Source organism: Gavialis gangeticus, unplaced genomic scaffold (assembly GCF_001723915.1).
Source record: "Gavialis gangeticus isolate Ggan-Ray unplaced genomic scaffold, GavGan_comp1, whole genome shotgun sequence".
Classification (NCBI taxonomy): Eukaryota; Metazoa; Chordata; order Crocodylia; family Gavialidae; genus Gavialis; species Gavialis gangeticus.
In genome coordinates, this window is record NW_017729000.1 from 26639797 (window position 1) to 26659347 (window position 19551).

Genomic DNA, 19551 nt, shown 5'->3' on the forward strand with positions numbered 1-19551 from the left:
CTAATTAGCTCTAAACTGAGAGATGCTATACAATGGTTACTGAGGGCTGGTGGTGGTGGTGGGGAGGGAAGTCCGCTAACCACCCATTCATGAATATTACTGCCCATCTGGTGCTGCTGCAATTCTATAACATGAAAACATTGGAGGCAAGACTTCCCATCCACCCACCCCCCATCCCCCACCATCGGTCAATTCCAAACTTGATCCAACTTACTAAGTAACAAAAGGGCTTCTGCTTTTTTCTTTACACAACAGAATAAGTAAATCATGTTATGTAATAGAAGCAAAAGTAGATTACCTAGAATAAGCAGAATAATTGTTTTCCTCTTGATGGCTATTTCTTTCCTTGGCTCGCCTTTCAACTTAATCAAGAACAAATAAATCATGTTATTCCATTCCTGATTTTAGTGATCAATTTTTTTCTGGTGTACAACACATTATTCCTCCTTTGACCATATCATAGAACACGGAAGTCAAAGGACTAACATTCTAGACTTCTCTCTCTCGGGCTTAATCTTCACTTTACTATATGGAAACAACAAAATAAATTTTAAAAAAGGATGAGGAGCCATATTTTTATAAATGAAAACAAAGACACTGGTTTCATTACTTAATGCTCATCACACAATAATGTGGATATTTTGGGATCAATTCAGTGGTAATTGTGTCAGTCCTTTGCATTATCTAACCATTCAATTTTATGTCCTCTGTATGCTCTCTCTTGGTGCATAAATTCTAATAATATTCAATAATTGTGTCCCTTAAACTTATGGTTTAGGGAGAATCCCATTACTGTTGTACTATACATACCAAAACACTATCACAAGACATTTTCTATGAGTTCTAGTCATTCCTATATCTAATTCATAACTCTTTAATATAAAACTGTATTTATACAAAGAAACAAATGCAGTAAAAATACAGTAAAAGCCACATTATCCAGCCCCTTACAAACTGGCATGCTCTATTAACTGGCATGCTGGCTTGTAAGGTAAAAGCAAAACCAGAAGTGCCCACCGTGGCACTTCTGGTTTCACCAAGCCCCTATGGCTCAGAGCATAGCAGCCTTCATGGCCCGCCCCCCTCCTTGTCCCTCAGCACACTGACATGGTGGGATGGGTGGCAGCCTGAACAGGCAAAGATGCCTGCTCAGGCCTCTCAGGTAACTGATATATTTGGTTATCTGGCACCCACCATTCCCCATGGGTGCCAGATAACAAAGCTTTTGCTGTATGTTAATATAAGATCATTTTAGAGGTCCAGACCCCACACTTCCTGTTTTTTTCAAAAGAAAATAAAAAGCTCAATTCTAGGTCAATTCATTTTTGGAAAAAGAACAGATTTATTAATAAAAAAACCCAGTAATATATTCTGATTATAGAGTTTAGTAGTCTCTAACCAAAACATACCAACCAAATCCTAAGTGTCTTGTGGGAAGCTCTTCTGCTGCCTTTTCAAAGCTATGAGGACAGAAATGCCTGCATGTTAATCTAATTATCTTGTGGAACCACTTTAGGCAGTGTGGTTAAAAAGGGGAAAAACAGCAGGAGATGCAATACAACTGAACTATTAAAATGACTAGCAGATGTTTTTCTACCTGTCTCAGCCAAATTCATCTGCAGTTTCTTCTTCCAACAGCTCTATGTGGTAAAATGAACATGATGCCAACATGTAAAAAGTAGGAAAAAAAAGAAAAAAGTATTTTCAGCTTCACATTTAAATTGTGTTTCACATGAACTTAGTGATAGACACTAGGAGCAGGTCCCCATGTGCAGGGGCATGAGGTTATAGATGCACAAACAGCAGCAGCAACAATTTGTGCTGCTACTTTTGCCCCATCATATGCTTCTGCCCATGTGTTTTGGCACACAGGAAATTGCCTGGAGTAGGGGTACGGGTATCAAGCTAAAATTGATTTTTTTTTTCATAACCAATTATAATCATTCTATTGTCATATCACTTAGGTTTTTAACTAACTTGCATTTATTCTACTTTTATCAAAATAAGAATTTCTTTATAATATTTAGAATGTATGGATGAATGAGTGTGGAGTGACTGAAAAATCACTGCATGATTCACAAACAAGTTACCATATTAGAAAATATGCTAAGGGAAGCCTGAAAAAGCAATTCTGAATTCTGAATCCAGTCTATGTCAGGCAAAGGGTGGAAAAAGAACAGAAACGGCAAGGTTTACAACTCTGCTGTAATCCTTCAATGACCAAAGGTTGCCTTCTGTTCTGACAAGGCTAAGGGATGCAAAAACAATACTTCGTTTCAACAGCTAAAGACTGCAGAACCCAAAGCAAGAAGAATCTGCCCTAAACCAGAAATCATCCCAACACAGCAGAAAGAGAGAAAAACAACTTGAGAAAACAACTTCATGACTACATCAGCAGAAAAAGAGAAAAACAATTACAAGGTCCATGGACATGCAAGGGAGACAACTGCTATAAATGGTGAGCAAAAACACAGAAGTTTTGGAGAAGCATTGGTATGAGTCCAACAAGAAGACCTGACCCCACTCTTGTGCTCAACTTGGCTGGCCACTAAGTTGACTTGAGCAACTAAAAGACTGGTAATATTTTAGCATCTGTAGAACTGTTTGTGTGTGTGAGAGTGTGTATGTGATGTCTTTAATATTTTTGTTTTTAATAAAAGTGGCATATTGCCTTTTCCCCTGATAAAAGATCTTGCTTGTTTTTAATATACTGTATGTGCTAGGCATACAACGGAGGAGGCTGGTGCCAGCACAAGTGCTATCCCCAGCAGTCTTACCTGGTGGCATGCCATAGCAGCAGGGATAGTATTGAGGCCTGGCTGGCAGCCAGAGCATTGCTCTGAATGGTCTGGCTTCTGTTTATGCTTGTTTTGCACGAGTTACACCACTTTTTATTCTGGCATTTTTTATTTTTGCTATCGGGATTTCCTGGTAGCAAATTTTGCCACTGCACTGGTGCACATATTCCCTGTCTGCGGGTTGTGGCACCACAAATCACATGCCCCTGCACTTGGGGACCTGCCTTTGGTATTCAAATAGATCTAATCCTTAAGATACAAATGAGTCACAAGTAACGTAAAATAAAACTACAGATTAAACATATGGGTATCAAGATGCTGGTTAGTACAGCAAAACAATACATTTTTTTCAAAGACTGTGTGTGATGGATAATAGGAAGCACAAAATAAAACTTCTTGACATCTCCTTATTTCATTTCTATTTTCTGCTATGGCAGTGCCTAAAGGCCTCAGCAAATTCAGGGCTCCATTGCTGGAGGCACTGAACAGATAGACTGGAGAGGACAATTTCTAAAATCTAAAGAGGGAAAGCAGACAATAATTAAGAGTTGGAAAGAGAGGACATATGCAGAAAAAATAATTCTCCCAAGATCACATGGTCTTAAAGAAGCAAGACCAAGGACAATATCTTAGCCACTTTTGCTTGTGGCCTGCCTGAAGATTTGGTGCCAGAGCTTACTTGCATTGCTTCACTACATCCAGACAAAAATTGAGTTTTACCCTAACTCATCTGCAGTCCACCAATAAAACTCTCTAACTTTAAAGTGGTGCTACAAACTTGAGCTAGCTGGCCTGTTAGGGACATGGGTCAGAAATTAACTGCTGCTGGGGTTATGGACAAACATACCACATTAGACATTTAGCCACATTAAATGGGAAGAGAAGTGGGTGTTGCTTTGAAGCACAAGGCATTTTTACATAAGCTCTGGGAGTGAGTGTGCTTTAGTTACAGCAGCTTTGAGAGCCGCTCTAATTAAAGAACCTGGAGCATCTCATTTATCAGCATCTCTGCACTTCAAATTGGTGGCAGGGGTGCTTTATCTGAAGCCCATCAAACAAGTTTTAGTTAAAGTGCTCCCACTGCCATTTTGCTGATGCATGTGACAGGAAGGGAACATGGTAATTACCATGTTCCAGCAGACTTGATTAGTACGCTCTAATATGCTGCAATTACAGCACATTGAATCAGCCTTCAGCTCGTGTGCAGGCATCCATAGATTAGGTGATACCAGTAAACCTTTACATGTGCATAATCTTGCAGCCATACAAATGAGTTAAATCACCCCAGTTTCACCCTGAGTGAAGCAGAGTTAAAGTTAGAGTGGTTTTGTTACACTTGTATCACTACAGAACATACAGAGGTAACAGTTGCATTGTATCAGTATCCTTTGATACTGATACAGTTGTAACATCTGTCTAGACCTCTTCCTGCTGCCCTTGAGGTTTCTGGGATTTGCAGTCCAGCATTACAGAAGCAGGACTCTGCAGGGTTACTCATAACTTCCCCTTCCTGCTTCCAGGTGCCTCTGGGATTTGTAGTCCGCAGTTGCAGCCAGCAGTAACTTTTAGTAAGTTGAATCTGATACTGTGTTCGACCACATTTATCTTAAAAAGTTCAGCCATACTGGCTAGGAATAGACATTACACATAAACTAGTTCAAGTGATCAGAAATTGGTTTAAACCTGTAACAGAACGGATGTTCAGTGCACATAAACCAGTTTGAAAATGGCTGAAACTGGTTTGAGATAATCCTGGCTGAATGTAGTATCAAACTTAACTGGTTTGGTTCAAACTGTTTTATGCAATGTCTATCTCATACCCCTTGCTGGTTTAAGAGAAATCAGGCTCCCCCAGCATCCTGGCATGCTCTTTGGGCTAAACAGAGCTTTCTACTCCACAGCAGGGCTGGCCCTTCCCCTCTGATCCCTGGCTGCAGCTCTAGAGACTGCAGGTTGCTCCCTCCCTCCCCCTCACTACTTCGTGGTAAGCAGGAATTCCCCCCTCCCCTCTGCCTTGTGGAGAGGTGTCTGTGTATTAGCTAGAAGATCACATGCTGGTGATGGTCCTGCTGAATCAACAGGTAGAATCAGCAGGCAGAATCAACAGGTAGCTGGTTATGTCCCTCTGCTGTTTTCTTAATGGGGTGATAAACCCTGTTATCTATTCCCTGCTAGGCTAATTAGAGTGTCCTGCCAGGGCCTGGCTATCCCCCCCTCAGCTCATTACTGTGCAAGGAAAGGGAGGGCTGCTCTAGTGGCCCCAGGCTTGTAGCCTGAGCCACTGTAGGCATGTGCCTGTATTTCTGGGATATCTGTGCAGTTACAAAGCTGATTTAGCCTAGCCAGGTTAGCCTACCCTGCAAAGATTGAATCAATTCAGGCTCAGGCTTTTTGAATGGCTGTCCCTAGCCTTTGAAACTGGTTTATGTGCACTGAGCTTCTGTTCTGCTACAGGTTTAAACCAGTTTCTGATGACTTAAACTGGTTTATGTGTAACTTCTGTCCCCAGCCTTAGTGATGCGATGGTACTGAAACAGCTTAGTTACAATCCTTTATCAGCTACCAATTATTCTTTGTAGCTGTAATATTATATCTAAGTGTGGATACTCTCACTTTACTTAGGTTAGCTCAAGTGGAATAACTCAAGAGCCTTAACTTAAGCTTTCTATTGCACAGAAGACAAGCAGTTGGGTTTGAAAGAAACATCAGAACTCACAGGGGAAAAAGGTTTCTTTTATGTCAGGCTGTTTCACAATTAGCCAGTGGGGGGATAATATATGGGCAGAGGGCTAGGCTGTCCCGGAGGCACCCCCAGTCACTTTTTGAAATTTAGCCTGAATGACCACAGCCCGAAAGCCATGTTTTCCATGCTCAAGGCCCTGTGTTCACAATAAGTGCAATATAAAGTAATGAGACAAGAAGTATAACCTGCACGTTGAATGTGACAGCAGCTACTGTGAACAGAAAACAGGTTCACCTAACAGATTTCTTTATTCTCTCAGTGTTTTTTATCTTGGAGTTTGTTTCCTCTGAGATTTCCATTGGCTCTAATGGAAGTCCCATGGAACACAGACTCAGTTGACAAGTTGTTGTTGTTTGTCCTTCGGATTCAAAGATGACCATGACATCACTAGTTGGTTTGGTTTCTGTGAGTGGTTGATTGGGTCAATTTGTGCTTTGAACTCTCTGTGGCACACTGAGCAAGAGATGCTACTTTGGGTTCCTTGATCAACAGCAGACGTGTTGCTGCTGCAAGATTTATGCTGTTTGCATTTCTGCTCTGCCTCAGCAGTTTTGCTTTGCTCATAGACTGACATAGCATCCCTGACTCAAATGAAGCTTATTCTAATGAGTAGAAGATCTGGTCCTAAATATTCCATCTCAGAGGGACCTGATTTCCTTAAAAAGCAAGTAAAATCACGTTTTAAATGTGACAAAACCTATGCAAATTGTAAATCACATATGCATTGTATATAAAGAAGGGGGTCCCTGATACAGTTTCCTAGGAAGCCTATCAGAACAGAATTGAAAATCATTATTTGCTTTCATTCTTTTGAGAGCCTGTGGGATATTACATGTGGTAGGCTTATTTTTTATGTTCAAATTATTGTTTAGTTAATTCTTTTATAGAGTTACTCCTAGGGTCTTTCCCTGGACAACTCATCCAGCCCAAAGGCATTTTGCCCAACTGAAGACTGCTATTATCAGGCTATTAAATACTTCCGTGCCATGCATGTGAGCAATCAATTCTTGTTTTCATGATTTATCTTCTGCTCCTTTTCCTGCTGTAATTCAGGGATGGTACTGCATTGTGTGCAGAGCCACATACAAGGGGTGTACATTAGGGGGCAGTTTGACTTCATATTTGTAGTTCTAACTGCACAAGTCCCTTAGTTTGTAATACAGTTATTCATCTTGGATTTTTTATTCTAACCATGACATGCTAAAAAGCCTGCATTTAGTTTCTTTTCAAACCAGACATCAATAATATTACAAATCACTGATTTCAAAAAAGGTTCAGCAAAAAAGAACCAGCAGGGATCAGAGCCTTAAACTGTTCCTTTCAGTTCAAAATCAAGGCACAAATCTGCTTGGTTAATTTTTTTTTTGTTATGACAAGGAGCTGGTTTATATCAACCTGATATTTTATTGATAAAGTCTTCATTATTCCTATGACATGCACCTCCCTAAAACATCTCTCCCAAGTTATTAGTACAAAAAAGTAAGTACAAAATGTTAACTTAATTACATTATTTTTGGTGATAAAAGGGTTAGTTGAAGACAGCAGTCACAAATCCCCTACCTGTTTTTTTTCCTTCTAATTACGCACAGAGTTGTTATGTTTTCTCTGATCACTTACAGATCCTACTTGCCACATAAAATACTTCTGGAAATTGCAGTTAAGTCAAAGTTACTGATCAGTTCAAAGAAATATTTTAGTTTGAATTTTTTTATTTAATTTTTACTTTGACCCTTGTTGGAGCAGCAGGAGATAAGTTAATGTAAGGCTGCCTCTGGGCTGCTGAAGTTGAAACCACAAAGTTATCCCGATGATTGTTTTGTGCTAGTAGGCAGTGGTTTGGGGAAGCTGGGAACAGTTGACTTGGTCAGCCAGGTATGACCATTCCAGAGAAAATAGTTCCTAAAAAGTACACTGAGCCTTGAAGGATGAACAGTCTAGCTCATACCTTCAGATAAAAAAAAAAGATATTTTAGACTGATTGGGACTGCAGACTCCAGACATATATAGTTATCTGGGTTCTGGGTTAACCATTAACATTAAAAGCACACCCACTAGTTGCTAGACCTCGATACATGTTTGTTTTTCTCCAAAGAATTAATCCTTGGACACTTGTTCTTCACTGTTCTAGGACAATTCTTGCAGGACTTGCCTACGGGAGTCCAGAACCTGAAGAGGATTTTTTTGTTATCATTTTTAATGACTGGAGAGGCCTGAAATCCAAGGGAACCAAGAGGCCTGACCAGGCATATCCCACAGAAAAATGTCAGAAGAGGAACTTCCACAACCTGGGAAGGTTGGGGGGGGGGGTGCGGAAATAGCAGGGTGAGAGCGTCCAGGGTAGTCTTATACATGGGGTTGTCTAGGGTTACAGGCAATCCAACAATTTTCACAATATTGGAGAAGCTCCCCATGGGATGTCTGGGAAAACCTGGGTAGCATGCTTTCAAATGTGGACACAAAAAGAGAAAGTGACCATTAAGGAAACACAACCATCTTGACTGCTATTTCAGCCAAGGGGACAGACGAACAACCCCTCCTGTGTACATAAGGAGGGTTGGCTCCTGTGGCAAGCCTTGGAGGGATGGAGGCAAAGTCTAAATCTCCTGGACTTCTGCAACGTGTTGGTCAGGGAACTGGCTCTATTTTGTTGTTGCTGTTTAAGTCTGCATGTGTTTATTAACAGAAACTGTGCCCTAGGGGAGGGTCTGCATGAAACTAGAATGTAGGATCTATAATGCCCCCAAGGCTGAAGAGACAAGCCAGGAGCTCACAAGTTCAATGGCAAGAATACAATAAGGCAAAAAAAGAGGTCTGAACAACAGAGAACCATATTGTGTAAGCTTTATTTCAGTTGAGTGGTAGCAGTTAGTTACTCAAAGAGTAAGGCAGCCAGCCACATTACAGAGCTGGGCCTTAACTAATAAAGGGGAGTCATGGCTCAGGACTAAGCCATATAATTGGTAAGACTAATATACTACAAATATAGAATTTCTAGGCCAGATATTTATTTAATATAAAATGTTCTAGTGAGATCACCTCAGTTTTCTAACACTTATTTCAGAAACTTGTTTTAACTTAAAAAACAAAGTTTTCAGACAAGATCCAGCATAACAGAATCATGCCTGCAAAATTTCAACTGCACATTTATGAAGTTTACATTAATGAAGAAGAGATGTAAATGGAAATGTAAAAATTAGGATCATCATGGAAGATGTGTTCCTCTATCCTGTTCCTCTGAATACAAATATACTGATGTTAAGATTAGACTACTGACCTAGGGCCAAACTTTCATTCTATATGCAGCCTGCCTACTCAATTAGTTCAGAGGTTAGCACTAGGGATTCAGTTCAAACTGAATATATAAAGTCATGTTGGAATTGTAAGGACTATTTTACTTGTCTACCCTATAGAGAATACCCCGGAAGTGGGTAAGTGGACAAATCTATATATAAAAGAGTAGGCAATAAATAACCTTAGTGTACCAGATATTACCTGAGAACTCTTTGTAGGGATACAAACATTTCCAACAAGCTTTAAAACCCTGTATGATAGCAAAACAGATTACATCATCCTGGCAAAAAGAGGTAGCTTTAGATGCTGGTGAATAAATGTTTGTTATTCTGATAGTTAAAATTCTCTACTGTATGTCTTACTCACAACAAATGGCAACATGTTTCATGGTCTCAAGCTCAAAACCCAGATGTCTCGTATTGAAATGAGCCCATGAACAATATTCTCTGGTCCAGTGGCTCTGTGCTTAGCAGAGACTTGGATAGGGGGTGAGAATTAAAGAAAAAACAGATTTGAGTCATCATGGTGCTTCTGCAAACTTGAGTGTGATTAAGATCTTGTCTTGTCGCTCTCAGGTTTCCCTTCACGCTTCTCTAACTTTGTGCTTGATTGGCTGTTTTGGTACTTAGAAATAGCTGAAGCAGGGAGATGCTCCAACTCTGACCCTACTTTCCAGCCATTCCCATGACATTACTTGTGGGGAGGGACAACTGCAGTAATAGGGTAAGATAGCAGGACATAAGCCAGTTTTTTTGGAAGATCAGTGGTGGCAGCTCAGGTAGTCTGTGCCTCAGCAACAGTCCTACTCTACTGCTGTTGCGGCCGTGGTTGGGTGCATGGACACCAGCCTGCTGCTATACAACACCAGCAGGCTTTGCAGTGAGCAGGCCATGCCACAGCAGCAGCAGCAGCTGAGGATTTTGAGTCCTCAGAATAGGCAAGAGTCCCTTTCACCACAACTGTCCCATGACTCTTGGCACCTCCTCCTCCCCTTGTATTTAGTGGCACCTCTCTTCACCCCCCTCCAGCAGAGTTTATCCAGGGTGTAAATGATTATGCCTCCAGACCCCTGAGCTACAACAATGACTCCAGAACACAAGGATTCTCTGTGTATAAAGAGAAGTCTTAAAGAGCCAGTTTCCAGCAGCTTTTTGCCCCAGGAATCATTCAAACAAATTTAGCAAAGCAAAAACTGGGCTTAAGATTGGCATCCCACACAGGCAGGAACATTGTAAAAAAACCCTTGATATTAAATGCTTTTATTTTCTATTTGAGATTAAACTTGTTAAATGCCAATTGATTATCCAAACCATTAATTTAGGATTAACAAATATTAAAAATGCACCTCATGCATAACTACTAATCAGCAACAAATCTACCCTTAATAAACGGATACTTAATTGTATCTTGTTAAATTTAACAGCCTCCTAAATCTTAAATAAATGCAATTCTAAGAGGCAATTTAAATTGTGACCAAAATCTCTCCTTGCCAATCCATTTTAGAATCAAATAAAATCATTCAAAGCTACTATTGATTTGTAATTCTCCAGGCTGTCTGCTGTAATTCAGTCATCCTCACTCCCACTAGCCATGATGAACCCGCATCAGCCACAGCCAGGAAACTGTCCAACCTGACTGCCAAGACAGACAGGACAATAAATTATAACTGTGCTAGCAACAGAAACAAAATGCTTCCCTTCAGCATACAACCATCTCCTTAGAGTCCTCACCTGGCTCTCCACAGTGCTACCGCTATATGCAGGATAATAAGGGCTCTGCAGAACAATGGGTTATATGTTGGTAAAAGTGCATAAGACCCCTATGGACTGTCAGAGGCTGAATGAAGTATTACAACAATCAGACTTGTGTTACTTGTGGCTCAGGGAGACAGCATTATTTAGTAGCTAAGGAATGGGACCGGGAAACGTTATCACGGGGGTTTTTCCTGACTCAGTCACTTAGACCTGGACCCAGACTAGAATCTAGGTGCCTAAACCTCAAGTTGTTTTATGCATAATGGGAAATAGGTTTGACAGAAGCAGTAGAAACTGCCCGATCCTCAGAGTAGCCTTCACTTACTGGTTAGAGTCCTTTTAGGGTATGGGGGATGTGGGTGTAAATCTCCTAAAGCATAGGATTGCCTGAACTCGGGTATCTCCCATCCTACATTTACAGAATATTGGAGCATAAATCTGTCATAGTGATTTTTGCTCTGTCTGTTTTTTTGTTTCTCCAGAGATTTTTTTTTTAGAAATTACAGACCTTGTATTTAACTCGTTCACAGTTCAAGTTGACTATTTCCACTTAATGAAGACTTTTTCTTTTGCATTTCGTGTACATTGTCTGCCTTAAAGCTCAATGTATATACCAATTCAGTTATTCTTCAGGTTGGAATCCTTTCAAGTCTCTCTTATTGTTTGTTCCAGAGCTTTGGTGCTTCTAAATTTAGTTTCATCAGCAACTAACTAGTTCACTCTCCCTGTCAGTCATGTATATAGATTGGACACCGTTAGTGCCCAAGGACTACCCCTTTGGGAGCCCTACTTAATACTTCTCTCCAATTTAGAAGCACTTCTCTGACAAGCAATTGCTTGTTCCCATTCTTTTTTTCCCGTCTTTAGCCTCTGTATCCATTCTGTGCCCTCCCTTGACTATCTGATGCTTTCAGCTTAAGCAGGAATCTGTGAAGTGGAACTTTTGCAAAAGACCTTGCACAAAATCCATAAATTAAGCCATATGCACTGCATTATAAGGCTAGTGCTGTGTCCTCAAAGGAAAAGAGCAAGAGTTTGGCTGAATGGAAGTTTGTCCTTCCACAGCTCGGTTGGCCATCTTTTACTATATTAATGAAAAATGGAAGCATTTCACAATGCATTTTGTTCTGTATTACTATGGTAGATTTTGCTCTCAGCTGCATCCAGGCAATATCAAAGCACTGAGTTCAGGGGCTTTGCCTGTCTTTTCCTCCTTTTGTCAGACAAATGGGTCTAATCTCAATATCCAGTGTTACATATCCCTACATTTAGTAGTCACAAAATCATATGCCAAAGTGCTTCTCTCTTCTCAGGCAAGGTTCTTTGAGTGACATCTTTTATTAGACCAACTGAGTAGTTGGGAAAAAAGCTTTAGGCAAGCTTTCGGGTGCAGTCACCCATTCAGGCATAGGGAGTCTGCTGGTCTGAGACCTATGTCCTTAGACCAACATGGCTACAACCAAAAACCCAGCAATATGGAAGACCTCTCTTCTCATACATTAATCCATTTGTGTTTATATTTAAATGATAAAATTTCTTTCTCCACTCTAGCATGTATTCTGCAAGGGTTTAGCAAGTGAAACTCCTATACAAGTTAGACACTGAAATCAATGCAAGATCTGCATATGGAATAAGGGAAAAATGTCTCCCATACGTGCTCTGCAGATAAGAATTCAAGAAGGAGAGAATTTGTATCTCCCATGGGCCAGGAACTGCCCATAATCTATGCATCCAGCTCTCACAGACATCACTGTAAGCATAGAGCTATTTGATTTTTAATATATCTGCATCCAGTCAAACTTCATGCCTATTTAAAGTCCCCCAAAGGACTCTTATGATTTATAACCAGAGCATCTGCCATCTCTTGTTTAGTTGTACAGCTCTCACTTACCATATTTGTAGGCATCCCAATCCTCTGTGAGTGCAGAGCCTAATTGCACCTACAAGTGTGCTAAAAATTGTTCTCTAAAGTGCAAAAGACTTAATTCACTTCTTGCTATGGGCAAGTGACTGCAAGTATGTTTGCAAATTTCTGCACAGGAATGCTGATATTTCTGGAGGTATTAAGCACATCCCTCAGTGTCCTTCTTCCCATGCAGTGTACTGTCTTTCTACATCCAGAGCTAGAACAAGCCCTCTCTGATTGTTTCAAATCCCCACAACTCCTGCCTATACTAGGACACTCTGTTAGCTCTCTGTTTAATCTTAAATTCTGCTGGCAAAACTCATGGCTCCTCTGTAGTGCCCAAACCATCCCCTTCTGTTTGCAAAGTACCATGAACACTCCCAATTGAAGGAAGGCTCATCCTGCTTGTCTGGCAGCTGGCAGAGGGCAGGTGTGGACATCTCCATGCCTTTTGCTAGCTAGAGCAGTTCCTTCAGCAGCTGATGTCTTCCCAGGCTGTATTTCAAGGTGCTGACTGGGGCTGTATGGGGCTGCTGGAAGCACATGTGCATGTGCTTTGGTGGCCTGGTGATCACAGTTGCTGTCTGATGCAAGGACTAGGTAAGTGTAGGCTAGTATAAGCTCTTATAAACCCTGCACACACGGGGATCTACTGGTCTTATGTTTGTATATGACTCAACTTTCTCTTCTCTTCTGCCAGTTTTGCTCCTGCTTTCTACATGACTCTGATGCAACTTTTCTTCTCACCTGAAGAAAAGGTCTTGAAAGGAGAATAGAGGCTAAGCTGAGAACTCTAATAAGGGAAAGAGGAATATGGTAAAGGAAAAGAAAGATTAACCAAGGACAGATGTGCTGTATCACACGGCCAACGTTCCCTCTAAGGTGCATGCGTGCACTAAAAGTGCAGCCATTTCAAGGCTGCGTACCAGGAGAGGCTACACATGCTATGCAGGCTCTGGGGAAGTGCTCTGATCCCCTGCATCAGGGCTGGGGAGTGGAGCACTCCCCCGGAGCTGGCGGAGCCTGTGCCAGCCACCCGCGCCAGCCTCCATCCCTGCTTTGCCTCACCTTGGGGAGGAGCTGCTACCTGCCCCAATGAGGCTCTGCTGGCTCCGGGACACTGCTCTGCTCCCTGGCATGGCCTCCAGGGGAATGTCCTGCAGTGTCCCGGAACTGGCGGACCCTCACTCGGGGCAGGCAGCAGCTCCTCCCCAAGGTGAGGCAAGGCAGGCTGGGGTGGGTGGCTGGCGCGGGTTCTGCCAGCTCTGGGGGAGTGCTCTACTCCCTGGCCCTGATGTGGGGGAGTGGAGCACTTCCCTGGAGCCAGCGGAGCCCGTGTCAGGCTCCGGCCCCAGCCCCTGGTCCCCCAGCTCCAGCCCCTGGCCCCCGGCCCCAGGCTTCAGCCCCTGACCCCCCAGCTCCAGCCCCTGGCCTCTGGCTCCAGGCTCCCAGCTCCAGCCTCTGGTCCCCAGCTCCAGCCCCCAGCCTCTGGCCCCAGCCCCCTTCGATAAGTGTCCCATGCTGGACCGAGGTGGTGCGCTAATGGATTGCTGCCTCTTAGAGGGAACATTGAACCGGGCACAGACAGAAATGACCATTTATTGCATGATTGGACCCATGAACTGCTCTATACTTGTACCCTTATAGAAAAGCACAGATACAGAGTGCTTTAAAAGTGTCTAATCATGTGACAGTCTGAACCTTCATTACACGAGGTTTCAGATGAAGGTGCTCCAAAGTGGAGTGCCTTCATTATCTTGTGTCAGCATTGGCTGGGAGCAGGACTGGACTCCAATCCATCCACCCCACCCTCCAGTGCAGACTGGACAAACCCCAGCCTGAACTCCCTCTGCTTCCTTTCCCCCTCTCCCATTCTGGAGAGAGTACTGGAGCTGCAAGAGTGGGGATGAGGGAGAGGTAGGAGAGAGTGGCTGTGGACACACAACTGCTCCAAACTGGAGCTCAATCCCTCAACCCCCCAAAACCAACAGCAAACGTTTGTCCAACGGCTAGGAACCCCATCTTTCCTAGTGCAGTGCCTACAAGGTGAACCAAAGCCAGGGCACTAACTGGCCTTCACTTGGGAATTAGACAACTTCTCAAAAGTTGATGAATTTGAATCGGAGATTGTATCACTGACAAAGCTCTCAGAGAGGGTGTGCATACAGGAGGGAGTGCTTTGCTTTAAAAACAATAGGAATAGATTGATCAAGCTTATCTTAGGAACTGCAGGTAGAGTGCACACCATAGCTAAAATAAATAGTGAGGAGAAAGAATGATAGCATCATGGGACAATAGAAGGCTTTAGAAATATTTTTTTCATTAGTGCAGAACAGCCATTAGCATGATACTGAGCATCAAACTGATATTTTTTTAACGAAACTTTTTTCTGGGTAAATATAATTAGTGACCTTTATTCAACAAGTTACTCAGTTGCTATTTTTCAATTCCATCTATTCTGTGCATGTTGCTTATAATTGCTGTCACATCGCTCACACTTGGCCTCCTAATGTCCTATATTCCATTCTTCTTCCTACGGCAGTTGGAAAAACTATTTCTAATAGGCACAGATCATTAGCAAGTCAACATATTTTTGCCAGCATGTTATGAAAACCTTATTGGACAGCATAGGCAAAAACAGGAGCAATTGTTGCAATTTTACAGGATAACGACCAACAAAAATTTGACTGAGTTTTCCTTTCCCCAGTTTACAGGGATAAGGATGTGAGCCAAAGTTTTAATGTGTTTCACATTAAATTTTTGATCAGGGTACACAGAATATTTATGAAATAGCAGCTAAAATATTGGGCATCCTCTCTGTCACACAGCTTAGCCAGCTGTTCTCCAGGGTAGATACTCAGATTTAAAAGGTGCTCTGAATAGTCATTTTTGCTCACATGAATATGCCAGTTTTAAAGTATTATAGTTGGGAAAAGAAGCTTATACATTGGGAAAAGAAAGGTGTATAAGAGTAGCTGATAAGTGCTTCACAAAACAAACTCACTTCTATGGTTGTGATCTCCCTAATAGGCGGCCTTTTCAGCCATTAGGAATTATAAGAAGAACATATTGGTAAAAGGTTACAAAGAGGAACTGAAATTCTACAAACATCTTCATCACTGCGGTCAAAAAAAAAAAGCCGTAAGACAACATTCAAAAATATGCAAATATAATATAGACCTCAAAAAGGTATTACTTCAAGAAGTGTTGTTACATTTGGCCAAATTATTCTGTAAGGATTTAATGCTTAAATTGTAAATGCACAATAATTCTTGTGCGACAAGGGAGACATTTTATATACAACCTCATCTAGCATAAATTCTTCCCAGACTGTTGGCAAGATCCGGCCCCCAGCAACTTGTCATCTACCCCCTCCTCCTTCCCCCACCTCCCTGGGTCCATAGGTATCCCTACAGGCTGTGGCTCTGTGTACTACAGCCAGCCTGCAGGATGGTGCAGGGTCAAACCTTGGCACATGCCGCCAGGTGGAGGGGGCACAAGGCCCCGGGGTCCGATCCTTGCACATGGGAATAGAGGACACAGTGTGAGCCCCCAGGGCCCCCAGCCTGACACACAGAGTCCTGTGGAGATAGCATGGAGTCTTGGGACCCTGATCCCAGCACACAGGACTGTGTGGGGGTAGCACAGGGTCCCAGGGCTCTGATCCCAGCACACTGGACCAGGCAGAAGTGGTGCAGGGTCCTGTTGTGAGGAAATAAGCAGATAAGGGCAGGCTCTGGATTGCTCCTGCCTGGCCCTTCTGCAAGGGTATAAGTACTATAATATATGAATTAGTTTTTGAAATGGAGTGCCCCTCAATTCACAAAAGTTATGGAGGGGTGCGTTGAGTCTAAAAAGATTGAGAACCACTACCCTAGTTATACAGTAGTATTTGATTGAACTTTTCAGAATGCCCCATTATATGAAATTTGCTTGACAGTAGAGGGCAAACTAACTACCTTTCAGATGATATATGGTAATGTGTAAAGAATTCAAGAAAAAAAGTAAGATAAGGCATGACAGAGTCTGTTGAATTTACTTATTACAGGTATTAGAAACCACTGAAAAAAAACTTTCCATGACACACTGTTTAATAGAATCAGTATAGCCTTAAGTTTGAAGGATTGTACTAAAACACAATGAATTTACCTCTGAGCTCAATGCAATAACATGAAAAGCCCCAAAGCATGCATCAGTTTCGAAATTCATATTAACCTTTCCAACACAGTACATCCAGAGATAGGGTTTCAGAGACTTAAATTTCACATGTAGTAAGACACATAACAGCACCTAGGTCACCATTCTAGATTGCAACAAACAGAAGAAACATACAGCTATAATTTACATTACTTAACCCTTTAGCTACAGCTTTCTTATATTTAAAAATAATCTCTTGAAAACTCATCCCTTCACCAGATATGTGTGAAATGCAAAAACATGGGGCTACATGGAAAGTGTACTTGTCCTCTGCATGACAGCTCTAGGAGCAATTACACTGTTTGCATACTAGGCATAAATGCATTGTTGAACCTACTTGTACAGCCACCAAACCTGGTAAGTGGTAGGGACTCTTTGGTTGTATCTATATGAGCCACTTTTTTGTGCATTGGGGGTCTTCAAGAGGATTTGTGGGTCTTCAAGAGGAAGCGGGACAAATATTTGGCTGGGGTGGTATGACCCCAGCACTCATTGCGGTCAGACCTGATGATCTATTTAGGTCCCTTCTGACCCTAAGCACTATGAAATGATGCATAAGACTAATTTAATGCGCAGTCAAGCAACACTGTCTACATGTGCACAGCAATTACTGTGCAGTAGATACAGGTAATAGAAATTGATGCATTAAACTAATGCACCTAAGTGCATGCTGCCTGGGAGCAAATTTCTCTTAGTCAGTCTAGGCAGCAGGGGGCCACAGGGGGCAGAGAAACCTGTCCCAGCTTGGCAGGATGTTGCCTGCCAGCCACAGGAAGATCAGAACCCATCCCAGCAGCTGGAACAGCTCTGCTCTGCCTCATGGAGATTAGTACCAGCCCCTGTGGCCCCTGCCAGTCCATGGCTCATTCCTGAAGCCCTAGACTGAACTGCTCCTGTCAGTAGGAAAATTTACTCCCAACAGGCACACATTCAGATGCATGCAGGGGTGCAGAAAATTCAGGTGCATTAATTGCACGTGTAAACGTGCCCTTCATCCACTTCTCAGAAAACCATTTAGAGCAACCAATTTCTCATGATACTTTCAAAATTTATCCTACTAATCACTTTGTTATAGCTGAACAACATCAATAAGGTACTTTTGTAAGCAATGTAGGGTCAAGAGACACACATTAGGAGGGGAGGAAAAGAAAAAAATAAGCAATTTAGTAGCAAGTGATAATGAGTTATAGCTACTAGCATTTGAATACAGAAGAGCTGATGAAAAGGACTCAAAGAGTAGCTGCATTTGTAGAAGCATAAGCAATTTGGACAAACTCTTTACTGAGCACATAACTAATTCCAACTATAGCTAGTATTATCTGACAAGTCTGGTGAGTTATAACTCTACTGGAAATTATAATTCATTCCTGGTTCCAAGACCTAATGCAAGTAGCATTTCTTTTTAAATGATACACTGAACAGTCATGCAATAATCTTGGAAAAATAGCGAGCACAAAGAGTCCCACTACCTCAGGCTTTGCAGACTTCATAGGCTGAACATGATCAGTCTGTGTGAGTACATGACTGAAAGACTGAAATTGCTACAAAGAAATGCAGCCATTGATCCATAGGTGGTACCTTTCCTGAGTGAAGCTACTGGCCAAAATCAGAGAGGTTTCTGGAGGAAATTCCTTTTGGAAGAGAAAAATTGGGTCCTGGTTATAGATGGCCTTTACAGATATACAATTTTAAACCCAAGAATGAGAGTGTTAACTAGCTTCAAATTTCACTGGGTCTTCTTGAGAAAGTTTAGTTCTGGCTCCTCAGATTTCTACTGTAGTGTAAACTAGGCAAGTATTCTCCATACCTTGCCATACATTATTGTATGTTTTGTTTTACAATGCCAAATAACAATACTAGTCTACCCCAGAGACAACTGCTTTTCAGCAGTATGTGTTAAGTGGCTTGAGATCTGCTGAGGGATACAATATAAATATCAAAAGTTATTTCCAAAAGAAGACCGACAGGCAGCACTGAACCATAACTTGATGACCCTTACAAGGGAGTTTTAAAATACTTGTGCACACTATGTATACATAAAATTCCTCAAATTTTTATTCCACATTTAATAGAGTACAAAGAATCAGTCATCCAAGGAAATAAGTTAGCAAAGAAATCTTCCCATCAGCTCTGCTGACAGTCTGGTTAATAGCATCAGCAGTACATGTGGAGATTGTTAAAAGCACCCATGAGTATGCCTATACAATGTCCTTGGTGTGTCCTCAGAGAAATGCTGCAGAGCATGCTCTACACACCAGTTTCTGCTTCTGCTCCAAAGCTAGAAATATATCAGCAAAGCTACACTGGGGGCATCTTCCTGCAGCCACTCTCGAGACTTTGAGCAGTCTCTTGCCTGCCTCTGAGCAGCTGCTGGGGTAAAGGAGAAATACTCCAAGGGTAGTTGGCACCTATTTCCCATTGAATTCTGAAAGTCAGCAGATGCTGCATGCCCTTTAAATCACTTTGAAAACCCAGCTGGAGCTTTTTGACAGAAAGGAAAGCCAGTTCCAAAGAGACAATCAACCAGCACAGGATCCCTACTTCACATGGGATATTAAAATTATGATGTTGTGAATTGGGCCAGATTCGAGTATCTTCTCAATGTATCTAACCCAAACTCTTTAGTTAAGAGAGAGAGCACCACCACAGGTCTCTGCACAGCTCATTAGCAGTCATTTTGTGGCTGTTTGAGAGAAAGCAAAACAAGAAGCTAACCTTTCAAGTACTTGCGTGAGTACTGCTCACAAGAGTACTCCCTAAATTTTCCAGGCTCTGCTCAGGCTTGCCCCACACCTCTGCCCCTAAATAAATGGAAGGAGGAGGAGGAGGAGGAGGCAAGGCCCGGCCTGCAAATATTGCCCA

General features: G+C 42.0%; 1 protein-coding gene across 3 annotated transcripts in view; it reads right to left on the minus strand.

Moving 5' to 3' along the window:
- ATP10B (ATPase phospholipid transporting 10B (putative)) overlaps window positions 1–19551 on the minus strand; it is a 396833-nt gene that overhangs the window by 272826 nt on the left and 104456 nt on the right. The gene's annotated exons all lie outside the window — the stretch shown is intronic.